The sequence below is a fragment of the Globicephala melas genome, chromosome 7 (assembly GCF_963455315.2).
Source record: "Globicephala melas chromosome 7, mGloMel1.2, whole genome shotgun sequence".
Lineage (NCBI taxonomy): Eukaryota > Metazoa > Chordata > Mammalia > Artiodactyla > Delphinidae > Globicephala > Globicephala melas.
In genome coordinates this window covers 19,854,257-19,871,666 of record NC_083320.1, presented here as the reverse complement: position 1 = coordinate 19,871,666, position 17,410 = coordinate 19,854,257, and positions in this window count along the sequence as shown.

Below are 17,410 nucleotides of genomic sequence, written 5' to 3'. Positions count from 1 at the left end.
ATAAAATGCCATATAATTACATACAAAGACATACAAGAAAACTAAGTGCATGCAAAAACTAGTAAAATCTGATGTCTAGTTAATGATATTGTGTTGACATCAATTTCTTAAGGGGAGGGAGGCAAAGTGACACAGAAGAAACCAGAGTGGCCATGAACTGGTAATTGCTGGAGCTATAGGTGTATGAAGGCTCTTTGTACTATTCTTTCCACTTTTGTATATGCTTGAAAAATTCTAGAGTAAAGAATTTTAAAATAATAAAACTTTAAAGCAAATACAGAGACCCCCACTTGAGAACCCTTATCAGCTGTCCCACTTGTTACTAGCAGCTTCCTAACATAGAATTAAATATGCATGTAGGTATACATCCTATATCACATTTGGAAAATCCAAGCAGCTTCTCCACGACTGGTCATGAAAAACATAGTCATAAGGACAAAGGCATAAAGCTAATACAAATTTGAAATAAACATTTTTTTCTTGGTCACAGTGTTTGGGGAGCTGTAAAAGCTACAGCTAACTTGCTTCCACTTCCTCCCTAACGGCAATGAATTTGCTGCCTGATTTTGTCTAGTAGATCTTCTTTCATCAGCCTTTCCGGTCATTTTTATTCCCTTTCACTTTAGCCTTGACCTCTAATTCACTGTTTTGAAAAAGAAAAAAAATAGAATTCAGTACATGTTTATTCCAAGAATCCTGCTTATTTCCTTCCTTATATTTTCCCATGTCTTCCTCCCTAGAGAGTTCCTGACACAGGACCTGGTTACTACATATTTTTTTTTTAATATTTATTTATTTATTTATTTTTGGCTGGTTGGGTCTTCGTTGATGCATGCAGGCTTTCTCTAGTTGCAGCGAGCAGGGGCTACTCTTTGTTGTGATGCGCGGGCTTCTCATTGCAGTGGCTTCTCTTGTTGTGGAGCATGGGCTCTAGGCGTGCAGGCTTCAGTAGTTGTGGCACGTGGGCTCAGTAGTTGTGGCTCACGGGCTCAGTAGTTGTGGCTTACGGGCTCTAGAGCACAGGCTCATACCTATTTTTATTTTATAAACTTTGAGTGAGGACCCTCTGTTGCCATTTTCTCATTTATTCCTAACGGTCACCCAGTGTGGTAATAATATTGACCCCATTTTACAGATAAGCAATCTGAAATTTAAAGATTTCCACTGAAAACTGCAAAGCTTATACTGGATAAAGTGAAAGATAAATTTCTTGTTCAAGAATAAACTGACTCAGCACTAATTTTTCTTCATTGGATCACTCTAAAATTCATTTTGAGAACCCTAACCCATCATTTAAAAAACCCATGGCTGAATGTGGGATTTCTTTTCTTTTTTCCTTTGTCTCTCTTTTAATGAATGAGAAAACTGTGCTACAACAATTAACTCAACTTAGGCTATATGGAGTGTTTCGCAAAAGATTTTTCTATGTAAAGTAAATGTTAATTATATCCCATCTCTCTTTTTTTAATTTCTTTTTATTGAAGTATACTTGACTTACTATGTTGTACCAGTCTCTGCTGTACAGCAGAGTGACTCAGTTATACACATATAGACATGCTTTTTTTTAACATTCTTTTCCATTCTGGTTTATCATGGGATATTGAATATAGTTCCCTGTGCTCTACACTAGGACCTTATGGCTTATCCATCCTGTATGTAATAGTTTACCTCTGCTGATCCCACACTCCCAGGCCATCCCTCCCCCACAACCCTCCCCCTTGGCAACCACAGTCTGTTCTCTGTACCTGTGAATCAATTTTTGTTTTGTAGACAGGTTCATTTGTGCCATATTTCAGATTCCACATGTAAGAGATATCATATGGTATTTGTCTTTCTCTTTCTGACTTACTTCACTTAGTATGATAATCTCTAGTTGCATCCATGTTGCTGCAAATTACATTATTTCATTCTTTTTTATGGCTGAGTAATATTCCATTGTATATATGTACCACATCTTCTTTATCCATTCATCTTTCAATGGACATTAGGTTGTTTCCATGTTTTGGCTATTGTGAACAGTGTTGCTATGTACATGGGGGTGCATTTATCTTTTTGAATTATAGATATGTCCAGGTATATGCCCAGGAATGGGATTGCTGGATCATACAGTAATTCTAATTTTAGTTTTCTGAAGAGCCTCTTCACTGTTTTCCATAGTGGCTGCACCAGCTTACATTCTGAATGTGAGATTTCTTATAGAGGGACCAACAACATCTTACGTCCATGTGCATCTGTTCCCTCTTGAAGTAAGCTGGAAGAATAAATGAAGATGAAATCTTTCTACTCACTCTTAACATACCCACTAGCCAACTCACCAAATCCCAGCACAGACTTTCTGTTCTGGAATATCCTAAACCATTCCCATAAGATCGTTGCAAAGCGAGGTTTTCCAAATGTAGCTAACATTGAAAGAGTTAAACAAAAAAAGTTTTTTCCATTTTCTAAGTGTTTACAAATTAAAAGAGGGATAGTTTCTCCATGTGTATTATTGCATTGAGTGTCAAACTTCCTACACAGGACCCAAATTTCTCTATGAGCTATCCACGATCACCGTGATCCACTTTCCCTTACCAGAAGGCTACCCTTTGCTTGTTTTCTTGAGGTAGGAGAAGTCTTGGAGAGAGCTCCATCCCATCTTTGCTTTTACTGCCCTCTCTCCTTTCCTATTGTCAGTTCAGTCCTTTCCCTAAAACCAAACAGTGCAAGTCTGATGAGCCACTGGGACTCCCTTCCCTCCACAACTACTCCAGCCTGCACCAGACCAAGAGGAAGGGAAGAATGCTTGAGGTCTTCAGAATATGCTGGCACTCCCAGGGTGAGCCCTGGGGTCAAAGGGCCCCCAGAGACCTGCCAGAGTGACTCTCCAGACAGACCGAGAGCCAGCTGCCGAGGAAGTCTCTCCTTAATCTACAGCACCACCTTTTTTTTTTAAACATCTTTATTGGAGTATAATTGCTTTACAATGGTGTGTTAGTTTCTGCTTTATAACAAACTGAATCAGTTATACATATGTTCCCATATCTCTTCCCTCTTGCACCTCCCTCTGACCCAATTGCCCTATCCCCCCACTCTAGGTGGTCACAAAGCACCGAGCTGATCTCCCTGTGCTATGCAGCTGCTTCCCACTAGCTATCTATTTTACGTTTGGTAGTGTATATATATGTCCATGCCACTCTCTCACTTTGTCACAGCTTACCCCTTTTGAGGAGAGGTTGTATTTGGAGAGAGTGTCAGGCAAGATCTTGATTGGGAATTGGAGCCACTAGCTCTCTGAGTAGATGGGGACTTCTACACGGCATCCCTCTCGTGCTTCTGGCTTGGAGCAGAACTGCCTATTATCTCTCAATTCTCATTCATTTTAAAAGCTCCTATCCTCATGATCAAGCTTGTCTAAATTTGACAATAAATCCAAAGCTATCTCTTCAACTGAAAGGAATGATATTCTTCTCAAAGAGCTTTGTGCAGGAAAGCAACCTGGGCAGAAGAAAAACTATGTCTAATTCTTAAGTGAGATAATAATAATTGAAGGAAGATTAAAAATGGCATACCAGAACTTAATGTACAACTCAGTATACAGAGCCAACTGGAACAGGAACTAGGTTCTAGAGACCATACAAATGGTCACCTCACCGTTATGAAAGAGGTCAGTCATCCTCCCCTGCAGAGACCTCTTGCCCAGATTTTTCATGGAAACACAAAAGGGGACTTGCTTTCAGCTGCATCATCTGGTTTGGCCGTTTCACTCAATGCCTCTGAGCTAACAGTTATTTGTTCTTTTTCTTTTACCAAGTAGCCATTCTTCCTCTTGTTCTCAATGCTAGACAGTCTCTGTGCCACCTCCCACCCCGAGCTGTTCTCTGCCCTTCTGCCCTGCTCTGTGCCCTCAGAGGCTGGGCCTTGAAGACAGCATTTACAGTTGGCGTGTGGTTGGGTTCAGCCAGTGGAAGGCACTGGTAGGAGATCTGAGGGCAGGGGGAAGAAAGATCGGGAATATTCTTCCCCACCACCTCCGTGCTTCAGCCTGGTTCTGAGGACCTGACTGTGCCCCTACCCTCCCACAGCTCCCACCAAGAAGCCCTCCTTCCTGACCCACCTCCCACAGGGCTCCGTGCCCCACGCCTTGTTCTCAGACCTAGGGATGGCAGCAGCTTTCCCACAGATGCTTCTCTCTGGGGGCTCAGTATTCCTTGTTCTCCCCTTTAACACCCTGTGCTCACTTTCTGAAGCAGCGCCATCAGTAGAGTCTCTGTATTTGCACCGTCCAAGACAAGTTCTGTTTCCTGTCTGGTCTCTGCCTGCTCCAGGCATGCTCAGCTCCTCGCTGTGACTCAAATACTCCAGGCAGGACACTGCCTCAGGGTCCTTCCACATCCTTTTCCATTTCCCTGGAATACTCATACCCCAGATTTCTTCTCAGCTCACTCCCTTGCCTCCTTCAGGTCTCTGTTTTAATGTCACCTAAAACATGATACAATTGAACTTATTTACAAAACAGAAACAGACCTACAGAATGAGAGAATGAATTTATGGTTACCAGGGGGGAAGGTCGGGGCGGGGGGACAGTTAGGGAGTTTGGGATTGACATGTACTCACTTTTATATTTAAAATGGGTAACCAACAAGGACCTACTGTATAGCACAGAGAATTCTGGTCAATATAATGTAACAACCTAAATGGGAAAAGAATTTGAAAAAGAATAGATACATGTATATGCATAACTGAGTCACTTTGCTGTACACCTGAAACTAACACAACATTGTTAATCAACTATACTCCAATATAAAATAAAAAGTTTTTTAAATGTTAAAAAAAATAAATGTCACCTAATCAGAGATGCACTTCCAGACCACCCTCTGTAAAAAGGCAGCCTCTCCCCATCTCCTTGCACCTGTCACTCTCCGTCTCTCTTCCCCTGCCCTGATTGTCTTCATAATGCTTTTTATCATTTGACATACCATATTTTTTAGGTTTTTTTTTTTTTTTTGCCTCTCTTCCCCAGCCAGAATGGAACCTCCTTTATAGTTCATTGCTAAACTTAAACAGTACCAGGAACACGATAGGTATTTCATAAACATTTCTTGAATGAATAAATGCATTGTGTGAGCACTGCTTGACTCTTTCCTTTATAACTTCAGGCTATGAACTCTGCATGCAGCTTTTACCCAGGACTCCCTATACACCATCTTAGGGAATAATTACTGAATATTTCAAAAGTGCTTACACTTGTACTCAGAGATACTGGATGCAGCATAAAGAGAAATCAAGGCATAAAAGGAAAATAATTCCCAAATTCCAACAGCCACCAGGATTTGGAATCTAGAGATAAGCCTCCAAAACTGGGAGTAAGGTACATGAGTGGTCTATACAGCCAAACTAGGAATGGATGCCTTTAAGAGGCAGATCAGGAATGGGTGGGACTGGGCCAGAAAGGAAAGAAGGAGGAAAGGGTAAGTGCTTAGGAAAAGGAGCCATGCGGTGTGGCCAAAGTTTTTGTCCTTGGAGAAGTGCGAAGAAAACTCAAAACCCCACTTATTTTCATATTGAGCATCCTCTTTATGAGAACTTCCAACCTCCCTCATGTTGCTTAGGCAACACCTTACAGCAAGCCCTTCATCTTCTGAATAAGGAGCCTTGAGAGCTTGCACCTCCTCCTTCACAAGAGTCTAGGGAACATCTAAGAGAAGAAAGTGAGCATCTCAAAATGAAGCTCTGTTGGTCCTGAGGGAAATGTAAGATTTCATTTCATTCATTCATTCTGGCCCACCTCTGGCCCCAGCAAACACTAAGGAATAACTTAGAGATTGTAAGACCTGGACTCTTGGGCTCACCATGATCTGACCACACCTGCACCGTATCCCCCTACACACTCCCTGCTCCTTCCCACCCAGAGCCATGCTGGACCTCTGACTGTTCCTGGTCTTCACAAATTTTAGCCATCCTAATAGGAGTGTAGTGATATCTCATTATGGTTTTTCATTTCCCTAACAACTAATAGTGTTGAGTGTATTTTCATGTGCTTATGTTCCATCTGTACATCTTTTTTGGTGAAGTGCTTGAATTATTTGCCCATGTTTAATTTTATTATTATTAAGTTTTGAGAGTTGTTTACATATTCTGTATACAAGTCTTTTTATCAGAGAAGTGATCTGCAAATATTTTCTCCCAGTCTGTAGCTTAATTTTTTATTCTTTGAATAGTGTCTCTCAAAGAACTAACGTTTTAAATTTTGATGAAATATAACTTATCAGTTTGTTCTTTTATGGACCGTGCTTTGCTATCATATCTAAGAGCTCTTCACCTAACCCAAAGTTATGAAGGTTTTCCCTTTTCCTCCTATGTTTTGGAAATTTTTCTGTTATCTTGTTAATTCTATTATGGTCAGAGGACATACTTTGTACGACTTCAATTCTTTTAAATCTGTTAAGATTTGTTTTATGACCCAGGATATGGCCTATCTTGATGAATGTTCCATGTGTTCTTGAAAAGAATGTGTATTCTGCTGTTACTAGGTGGAGTGTGTTTAAATGGTAATTATATCCATTCGGTTGATGGTGTCATTCTGTTCTTCTATATCCTTGCCGATTTTCTGTCTGCTAGCTCCATCAATTACTGAGAGAGGACTTCTGAAGTCTCCACCTATAATTGTGAAGTTGTCTATTTCTCTTTTTAGTTCTGTCAGTTGGTTCCTTCATACATTTTGGAGCTCTGTTATTAGAGGCAAAACACTTAGGATTAGGATATCTTCTTCATGAATTGATTCTTTTTTCAGTATGTGATGTTTAAGGTGCCCCTTTATCCCTGGCAATTCATTTTTCTGTGAGATCTACTTTGTCTCATTCTAATATAACCCCTCTCCTTCTTTCCATTGGTTGGCATTTGAGAAATCATCTTCCATCCTTTTGCTTTTAACCTACACATTTGAAAAAAAGTTTTTTATAATGTAATTATTAATATGCTTGGATTTAGGTTTACCATTTTATTCTTTCTTTTCTACTTGTTCCCTCTGTTTTTTGTTCCTCTCTTTCTCCTTTCCTGCTTTCTTTAGGATTATTTGAACATTTTTCAGTATTCCATTTTAATCTATCTATTGCACTTTTTACTATACCTCTTTGTATACGTTTTTCAGTGGTTGCTATTGGAATTACAATATACATAATTAACTTTTCCAATCTAATTTAATTCAATATTTTACCTCTTCAAGTGGAATGTAGAAACCTTACCCCCCCCCCCATATGGGCCCCCTTACTCTCCCCGTTTAATGTTTTAGTTGTCCTATGTTATAACTACATTTGTTGAAAACTCTTATCAGACGATGTTATAATTTTTTTGTTTTTAACCATCAAACGTATTTTAAATAACTCAATAAAAGGAGAAGAGTCTATGAAATTTACCAAGATATTTATTATCTCTGTTACCTTTCCTTTACTCTTGATGTTCCAATTTTCCTTCTAGTATAATTTCTTTTCTGTCTGAAGACTTCCTTTAGCAATTCTTTCTAGAGCAATTCTGCTAGTAACAAACTTTTTTCTATTTCCTTCATCTGAGAATTTTTTATTTTGCCTTCATTCCTGGAGAACATTCTCACTGGATCTAGAATTCTAGATGGACAGTTTTCTTCTTTCAGCACTTGAAAAATGTCATTTCTTCTGGCTCCATGATTTCTGACGAGTAATCAGAGAAATTCAGTTATTAGAATCATTATCCTCCTACAGATAAAGCACCATTTCTCTCTTGCTACTCTCAATTTTTCTGTCTTTAATATTCAGCAGTTTAATTATGATTTGGGTGTGGCTTGCTTTGAATTTACCTGGTTCGAGGTTCACTGAATTTGTTGAATCTGTAGGTTTCTGACTTCCACCAAATTTGGAAAGTTTTCAGACAATTTTTTCTTAGCCTCAAACTTTTCTTTCCTTCTGGTACCCTGATGATATGAATATCTGACCTTTTGTTATTGTCTTACAGATCCCTGAGATCTATTCTCTTTTTTTAATCTTTTTTTCTCTCTGCTGTTCTGATTAGATAATTTCTATTGATATATCTTCATGTTTTGACTCACTTCTGTCATCTCTACTCTGCTATTGAGTCCATCTAGTGAAGTTTTGTTTTTGGTTTGGGGTTTACAAATTTTCTTTTCCCAAGTTCCCTTTTTTTACATTTTCTATTTCTTTGCTGAGAATTTCAATTTTTTCATTCATTTCAAGAGTGTTCTCCCTTACTTGTTGGAGCATTTTTATAATAACTGTTTTAAAATTTTGTCAGCGTTAGCTAGACATTGACTTCTGTTGATTGTCTTTTTCCATACAGATTGAGGTGTTTTTGGTTCTTTGTACACCAAGCAATTTTGAATTGAATCCTGGACATATTGAGTATTACTTTCTGAGATTTTTGGTTGCATTTAAATACTACAAAGAATGCATTTTTTTTTCATGTTAGCAAACAAGTGACTCAGTTGTTTTAGGCCACAAGTTTTTATTAGCCTTATAAAGGTTATCGTTCCAATAGCAGTTCATTTTGCAAAGCCTGTGTAGTGCTGTTTGCATCTATTTCACATGTATACCACCTAATGGCCAGTCTGCGACTCAGGTAGTGATATATCCCGTAGTTCAGTTCTCAAAATCTATACATATTACTCTGGGTCAAGTCCACACCACACACAGCTCAGGGAGGTAGCCCTGGAGTTCATAAACCACCTTAAGGGGTTTCCCTGGAGTTTTAGGTTCCTGCAGGCTCCCACTACTGCTGCTACTGCCATGGGATTACTTGGGCTAGGACAAAAGGAAATGAAGAAAAGACTAAAAATGGAAAAAAAGAAAAATGAGAGATTTCTGCACTCTTTATAAATATTAGGTGTTTTTTTCCCACTCAAGTCAGAACTAGAGGAATTCTCCTGGACCTCTCTTTGTCCACATCCCACTGCCCACTTCCAGGTCTGGTGTTGACTTAATTCAGGGAAATACTAGAAAGGGTGGAAATGATAAACTCACCTCCAATTCAGTGTTAAAATAAACTCTAACCTTTTCCCCCAATCCACCTGAGACCATCTACTTTTCAGAGTCCTCAAATAGCTGCCCCATGCATTCTGTCCAGGCTTTGCGTTCAGTGAGAGACACAGACTAGAGTGTGCTTACTCTATCTTACCCCAAACCAGAACATTTTTCTGTAATGTTTTTAAATGGGAAAAAACTTATAATTTTAATTTTTTCCGTATTTTTCTAATTAAAAATAACAATAAGACAAAGTGGCCAAAACAGTTGCCTAACGTGGATTTGTCCTTCAGAAGGATGGGTAGCTTTTCCGGCTATCTTCATGTGACATGACTCAAGATTATTTGATAAGGACTCTAAATAAGTTCTAAGGAGAACTTCATGGAACTAACAAGCAATGCAGTCACTTCTGGGCTGTGTGAGTTTTTATTGGTTGAATAAAGCATGGCGATTATTCACCTGGGTTCCAATCTTCAAGAGTCAAGAACACCCTGTGCTTGGAACAGCAAAACCAACCTTAACTGGATATTAATGGAGCCACTGCACTTAAGTGATTGGATAGGAGTTATGTTCCCTCTTCCAGAAGAGAATTGTAACAATGGTTGAGTACTTCTATGTGCAGGCACTGTACCGGGTATTTTTCATACATTATTTAATCTAATCCTCACCACAACCAGAGAGGTAGGTAATATTTGCATTATTTACAGTTGTGAAATCTGAGTAAGATTAAGGCACTTCCCAGGTTCCCAGAGCTACTAAGTGGTGAAACACAATTTGAATCTGGTTCCAGTGCCTTTAATTTTCTCACACATTATGTTGCCCCTTGAGGGAAGTATTTATGTTTGATTACTCTTTGTATAGCCAAGACTTTCCACCCAGTAGAACTCCTTATATGGATTCGTTACTTTAATAACCAACACTAGCCTATATCTCATTGGGTTTTTTCCTCCTTTTCTTCCTGTTGTTTTCCTTGCTCCCCACTGTGTCCTCCAAAGAGACCCTGAACTTCTCAAAAATCTGACATCAAACATCTGGTCATTTAGAAACATTGGAATGATTGACTAGATTTCTCAGTTTCCGTCCAGATGCTGAGCATGGTAGAGACACTGCAAGCCTTATCTATTCCTTCCTCTGTGCCTTCCCACCACAGCCATTGCTGGGATCTGCATACAACAAGCATCTCATAAATCCTGCCAGCTAGTCCAGTGCTTGGCCAATCCTTGCTTCCTGTCTCCCTATTCCTGGGCACCTGCTCTTTTATCCCACCTTCCCCATGCCTCTGGAGAATCTGCAGCACACTTCTAAGTTTCCATAAAAGGGATTCTTGTATCTGGAGATATTGGATGTGACCTTGGAGGCTGTTTCAAATGCTAACATTCTGTGCCCCTGTGATTCTAGGAAAGTAGCACCAGCTGATGGCCAGCTCCTGGGAAGAGCAAAGAGACAAGTGGCAAAACTCCAGCTCTGTGAACCAGGGAACACCAAGTGATGTGCCTTCTTTGACCTACAAGCCATCAGACCTTATTAACGTACCCTAAGAAGTAGCTCTCAAAGGTGCTAAGAATTACTTTGGTGCTTGACAAAATGCTGATTCCCTGGCCTAGTTAACAGATTCTGAATCAATATGTGTGCTAGGCACAGGATTCTGCAGTTTTAATAAGTGCCTACAGGTAATTCTGATACAGGTGGACCACAGCACACCTTAAGAAATCCTGGACTAAAGGAAAAGTATTAGTAGGTTGCCTTGTTTTGCACAACACTTAGACCAGCAAGCACTTAGCACAAGTGAGCTGTTGGTAATTAATTCTGGACATAAATGTTTTTGCCTAAATTAAGAAACAGGATATTTGTAATAATAATAACAACAATAGCTATGAGTTGCTTGGGGCTTATTCTGAGCTACCTAACAATGCTAGGTATGAGTACACATTATCCATGTAATCCTAAAACTTGTCGGACAGGTTCTACTGTCTGAATTTCAAAGAGGACAAATTTAAAACTTAAGTGTTAATTCAAGTCACAGGGTTGGTACTTGGCTAAGTCTGGATTTGAATACAGGCTTGTGTGACTCCAAAGACAGTGCTCACTCCACACCACACTTCCTACCCTCCTAGTGATTACTTTGGGGAAAAGGAAGAGTCGTTATTACGTATAAGCTCTGCCTGGTATTAGCCGATCTCCCTTAAAACTAGAAAGAAATATGTTTGGTCATAAAGAAAAACCCCTGACAATGAGCCGAGGGGAAGTTGGACTCTTCCATTAATTGTCTTTAAGGTCTTACCCCTAGGTTCTTCATGACCTTTTTTTTTTTTTCTTAGATTCCATATATATGTGTTAGCATACAGTATTTGTTTCTCTCTTTCTGACTTACTTCACTCTTTATGACAGACTCTAGGTCCATCCACCTCATTACAAAAAACTCAGTTTCGTTTCTTTTTATGGCTGAGTAATATTCCATTGTATATATGTGCCACATCTTCTTTATCCATTCATCTGTTGATGGACACTTAGGTTGCTTCCATCTCCTGGCTATTGTAAATAGAGCTGCAATGAACATTTTGGTACATGACTCTTTTTGAATTATGGTTTGCTCAGGGTATATGCCCAGTAGAGGGAATGCTGGGTCGTATGGTAGTTCTATTTTTAGTTTTTTAAGGAACCTCCATACTGTTCTCCATAGTGGCTGTATCAATTTACATTCCTACCAACAGTGCAAGAGTGTTCCCTTTTCTCCACACCCTCTCCAGCATTTATTGTTTCCAGATTTTTTGATGATGGCCATTCTGACCGGTGTGAGATGATATCTCATTGTAGTTTTGATTTGCATTTCTCTAATGATTAGTGATGTTGAGCATTCTTTCATGTGTTTGTTGGCAATCTGTATATCTTCTTTGGAGAAATGTCTATTTAGGTCTTCTGCCCATTTTTGGATTGGGTTGTTTGTTTTTTTAATATTGAGCTGCATGAGTTGCTTGAATGTTTTGGAAATTAATCCTTTGTCAGTTGCTTCATTTGCAAATATTTTCTCTCATTCTGAGGGTTGTCTTTTGGTCTTGTTTCTGGTTTCCTTTGTTGTACAGAAGCTTTTAAGTCTCATTAGGTCCCATTTGTTTATTTTTGTTTTTATTTCCATTTCTCTAGGAGGTGGGTCAAAAAGGATCTTGCTGTGATTTATGTCATAGAGTGTTCTGCCTATGTTTTCCTCTAAGAGTCTGATAGTGTCTGGCCTTACATTTAGGGCTTTAATCCATTTTGAGTTTATTTTTGTGTATGGTGTTAGGGAGTGTTCTAATCTCATATTTTACATGTACCTGTCCACTTTTCCCAGCACCACTTATTGAAGAGGCTGTCTTTTCTCCACTGTATATTATTGCCTCCTTTATCAAAGATAAGGTGACCACATGGGCATGGGTTTATTTCTGGGCTTTCTATCCTGTTCTATTGATCTATATTTCTGTTTTTGTGCCAGTACCATACTGTCTTGAGTACTGTAGCTTTGTAATATAGTCTGAAGTCAGGGAGCCTGATTCCTCAGGCTCCATTTTTTGTTCTCAAGATTGCTTTGGCTATTTGGGGGTCTTTTGTGTTTCCATACAAATTGGACTTGAGGATATCTGGAGGGGGAAGGGTAAGCTGTGACAAAGTGAGAGAGTGGCATGGACATATATACACTACCAAACGTAAAATAGATAGCTAGTGGGAAGCAGCCGCATAGCACACGGAGATCAGCTTCGTGGTTTGTGACCACCTAGAGGGGTGGGATAGGGAGGGTGGGAGGGAGGGAGATGCAAGAGATATGGGAACCTATATATATATGTATAACTGATTCACTTTGTTATAAAACAGAAACTAACACATCACTGTAAAGCAATTATACTCCAATAAAGATGTTTTTTTTAAAAAAAAATGTCTTTGACGTATAAAGGACTCAATTAAGCTTCATTCTTCCTGTAGGCAGAGAAACCAAAAAGATGATCCCTCCAAGTCTTTTTCAGGCCAAGAATTCCATTAAATGTTGCCCTCTACTAAATATCTGTCTCCATGCTAAGGGACTTTCTGCAGTCAGCTTTGCTGGCCTGTAGGTGCAAACATCTGGAAGGCAGGTGTTTGATTTTGTAGGTGCCAGAGGACACACAGCTGAGCTGCACAGCTGAGGGGTCAGGGGAGGAAATGTCTTACACTGATATAGCACCTTCCAACTCTCCCCAAACCCCCTTCAACGGAGAAGTGATGGGGGGCAGGAGGTGACTGGAGGGCCACCAGCTGTGGAACAGCTGCACAGGGGAGCACTTAAGACCAGGACAGGAAGTGAAACACAGAAGGGCAGTCAGTCTCAGGGAGGGGTCGGAGGGAAGTGGAGGAGAATGGGACTAAATCTTCCTGCCTGTTCCTGCTCTGGGGAAGTCCTGGTTAAATGCAAAGAGAGGGGAGTCTCTGCTTCTTGCTCTCCTAGGAGAGGTGAAAGGAGTAAGGGAAAGAGCATTTTCCTTTCATTAAAAACCAATGGAGTCATACAGGCAATATTTGTTTGCTCTTCCATTTCATACCCTGACCTGGAGGCTATGGGGTTCAAAGAGCCCATCAACTCTCACATGGGAAAGAAGTGGCCTCAGTTTTCTTCTTCTTTTTTTCAAATCCATTTGTATCATATTCCTAGTCTCTAACCTACCAGGAGGGGGGGAAAAATGAGCTTCCATTCTCATAAGAGTTTTCTCCCCAGAATTGTGCCAACATTGAAGAGGCCTGTCTGATCGTGGGTAATGGATTCAGCTGGAACCTGCTAGGATGTCCCTTGTGCCAGCCTGAACAATCTCTGCATGTCCAAAGTCCACCGTGCCCCGACTCCAGCCTCCCTAGATCCCCAGACCACCATTACCTCCAAGACAAGCCTCCTCTCCAGCACACCACCAGGACCCCTCCCAAATCACCCTGGGGATGTCTATACTCTGCCTGCCACTATCTAAGACATTTGTCTCCCTCCTTTTTGCCTCCCACTCCCACCGAGAAAATCTTCTGGTGGCTTTAGTCATTTACAAAAGACAGAGAGAGACTTTGATTTCAATGTGTCTTCTATGTTCCATTCTGGAAGGAAAGGAATTAATCAAATGTAAAACTTATATAGCCTTTTTATGTGCTAAGCACTGTTCTAAGCACATTATACATGTTAGCTCATTTAATTCTCACAAAAACATTATGAGGTAGGTCCTATTGCCATCCCATTTTACAGACAAGGAAAGTAAGGCAAAAAGAGGCTAAGTAACTTTACCCAGGGACACACAGCTGGGCAGTGGCAGAACTGGGGTTTGAAGCCAGTCTGTCTCTATAGTCTGTGATCTATGATATAAACTCTACTTCTCAAAAATTACCTCTTTGAAACTAGAAAAGGGAGAAACACAGATTAAAACACACACAATTTAACATTTCAAAATTATTTTTCCTCACTAGGAGATAAGTGAATAACTTTCCTAGGCATTTCTAGATACTTGCCCAGTACCTCTGTGATACTATATAAGTTTACTTGTGCTCAAATGCCACTAGCAAAGAAAAGGACAAGAAAAGATTAAAAAAAAAAAAAAGGAAGAAGGAAAAACAAGTTCTGCCTAAAAAAGATTAACCTGGAATAGAGCAAATATGAAACCAGAAGTAACTAATTTACTTTGAGGAGCAGGGTTAAAAGTTTCAACAAATGGTGATTGAGTTCAATTTCAAAAAAAATAAAGTTTCCTTTCTAAAAATCTGAGTTGAGTGATGTTTTTACCTGATACACATGTTCTCTATCACTTGTAGAGTAGAAATGTGTTTTATTTTGTTTTGTTTAAAGAACTTCTACAGTTGGAGGTAGGGAGAGGGTCCACAAAAATTTCAAATAGAGCCATCAGATAGCAACATGTTTACCACAATAAAAAGTAAATCTTGTTTCTATATCATGACCCCTGATCTCCCTCCTGTTCCCTACTCAAACTTCTTGGCCCTTTGAAAGCAACATGGCACAATCTGAATCCTTCATTCTTCTCCCAAAACTACCCCCACTCTTATATTCTCCACCTTAATGTCAGCATTACCATCTTTTCAGTCTCCCAAGCCTGAAACCCAAGAGTCAGCCCGTATTTTTCTCTCCATCAGCCCCTAGGATCAAATCAATCTTTGAGAACTACTGACCCTTCTTCCCAAATATCTTTCCATTTCATTTCTTCTTCATCCCCACTTCTACTGTAATGAGTTCAGGTCCCCATTATTCTTACCTAGGTGTTTGCCTACCACCTAAAACTAGTCTCTTGGACTCCTTTCTCTTCTTCTAATCCCAACTCTTTCCCACTGTTACCATCATCTTATGACTATGCCGTCTCTCCCGTGGTTCCCAAAAACCTGCAGTAGAAGATTGTGTCCTCATTCGTTCTCAAGGTTGGCAAAATTTGGTCCCAAACCCACCTTACCAATTTCACTTCCTTCCTACTGAACACCACAGTCCCTCTATTACAACCCACCAGACAGCCACTGTTCATGCAAAATACCCCATTCTTCTTCCTGTTCTGTATTTTTGCATGTGTAGTTTCCTCCGTCTGGAATTCACTTCTCCCTTTTCTCTGCCCAAAGCACTCCTACGTGTCTTTCAAGAATCAGTTGCAATTTCACCTCTGTGATGACACCTCCCCCACTCGCCTAAGCAACTTTAGCAACCTGTATAGAATCCCAAAAGCTGCCTTTATACATAAAGAAATAAATATAATCAAGTTGGATGTCTTCTGACCCCAGACTATGAGATCCTGTACATCTGTACATCTGTAGTAACTATAAAAGGGCCTAGCACACGGAGGCAACTCCAGTTTTCTTCAATGAATAACTGATATAACATTATACAAATATTATAAAATATTTTTATCAAACACAGTATCATTTTATCACATTAGAAGTCAGCAGAGAGTATGTTCAGGAAAGCAGAATGCCTGGCATTGAATCCTGGTACTACTTGCCTGCTTTCATAACTTGATCAATCTACAATACTTAAACTCTCTATGCCTCAGTTTTCTCATCTGCAAAGTGGGTTACTATTAGTACAGATTTCTAGGGATTGTACAGAGCATTAAATGAGTTTTACGCATGGAAGGAACTTAGAATAATGTCCAGCAAATAGGACTCAATAAACTATGGTTACTATTATCAGTAACTATGGTTACTTTATTACTTTATAAAGATTACTTTACAAGATTTCATTACTAAACCTCTCTCACATACACCCCTTTCTTTTAAATGGCCTGGAATCTAAAATCGAGCAATTCCAAGCCACCTTTCTAATTTATATTATAGTTCATCTATCAGTGTTTTATTTATTTTTTTTAAGTTCTCATTTAAAATTTTATTTCAGTGAGCTGCTTTCAGGATAATGCAGTTGATCGTTTTATTATACATAGTCCTTTTTTTAACACCTTTATTAGAGTATAATTACTTTACAATGGTGTGTTAGTTTCTGCTTTATAACAAACTGCATCAGTTATACATATGTTCCCATATCTCTTCCCTCCTGCACCTCCCTCTGAACCACCTGCCCTATCCCCCCACTCTAGGTGGTCACAAAGCACCGAGCTGATCTCCCTGTGCTATGCGGCTGCTTCCCACTAGCTATCTATTTTACGTTTGGTAGTGTATATATGTCCATGCCACTCTCTCACTTTGTCCCAGTTTACACTTCCCCCTCCCCATACCCTCAGGTCCATTCTCTAGTGGGTCTGCAACTTTATTCCCATCTTGCCCCTAGGTTCTTCTGACCTTTTTTTTTTCTTTTTTTAGATTCTATATATATGTGTTAGCATACAGTAGTTGTTTTTCTCTTTCTGACCTACTTCACTCTATATGACAGTCACTAGGTCCATCCACCTCACTACAAATAACTCAGTTTTGTTCCCTTTTCTGACTGAGTAATATTCCATTGTATATATGTGCCACATCTTCTTTATCCATTCATCTGTTGATGGACACTTAGGTTGCTTCCATCTCCTGGCTATTGTAAATAGAGCTGCAATGAACATTTTGGTACATGACTCTTTTTGAATTATGGTTTGCTCAGGGTATATGCCCAGTAGAGGGAATGCTGGGTCGTATGGTAGTTCTATTTTTAGTTTTTAAGGAACCTCCATACTGTTCTCCATAGTGGCTGTATCAATTACATTCCTACCAACAGTGCAAGAGTGTTCCCTTTTCTCCACACCCTCTCCAGCATTTATTGTTTCCAGATTTTTTGATGATGGCCATTCTGACCAGTGTGAGATGATATCTCATTGTAGTTTTGATTTGCATTTCTCTAATGATTAGTGATGTTGAGCATTCTTTCATGTGTTTGTTGGCAATCTGTATATCTTCTTTGGAGAAATGTCTATTTAGGTCTTCTGCCCATTTTTGGATTGGGGTGTTTGTTTTTTTAATATTGAGCT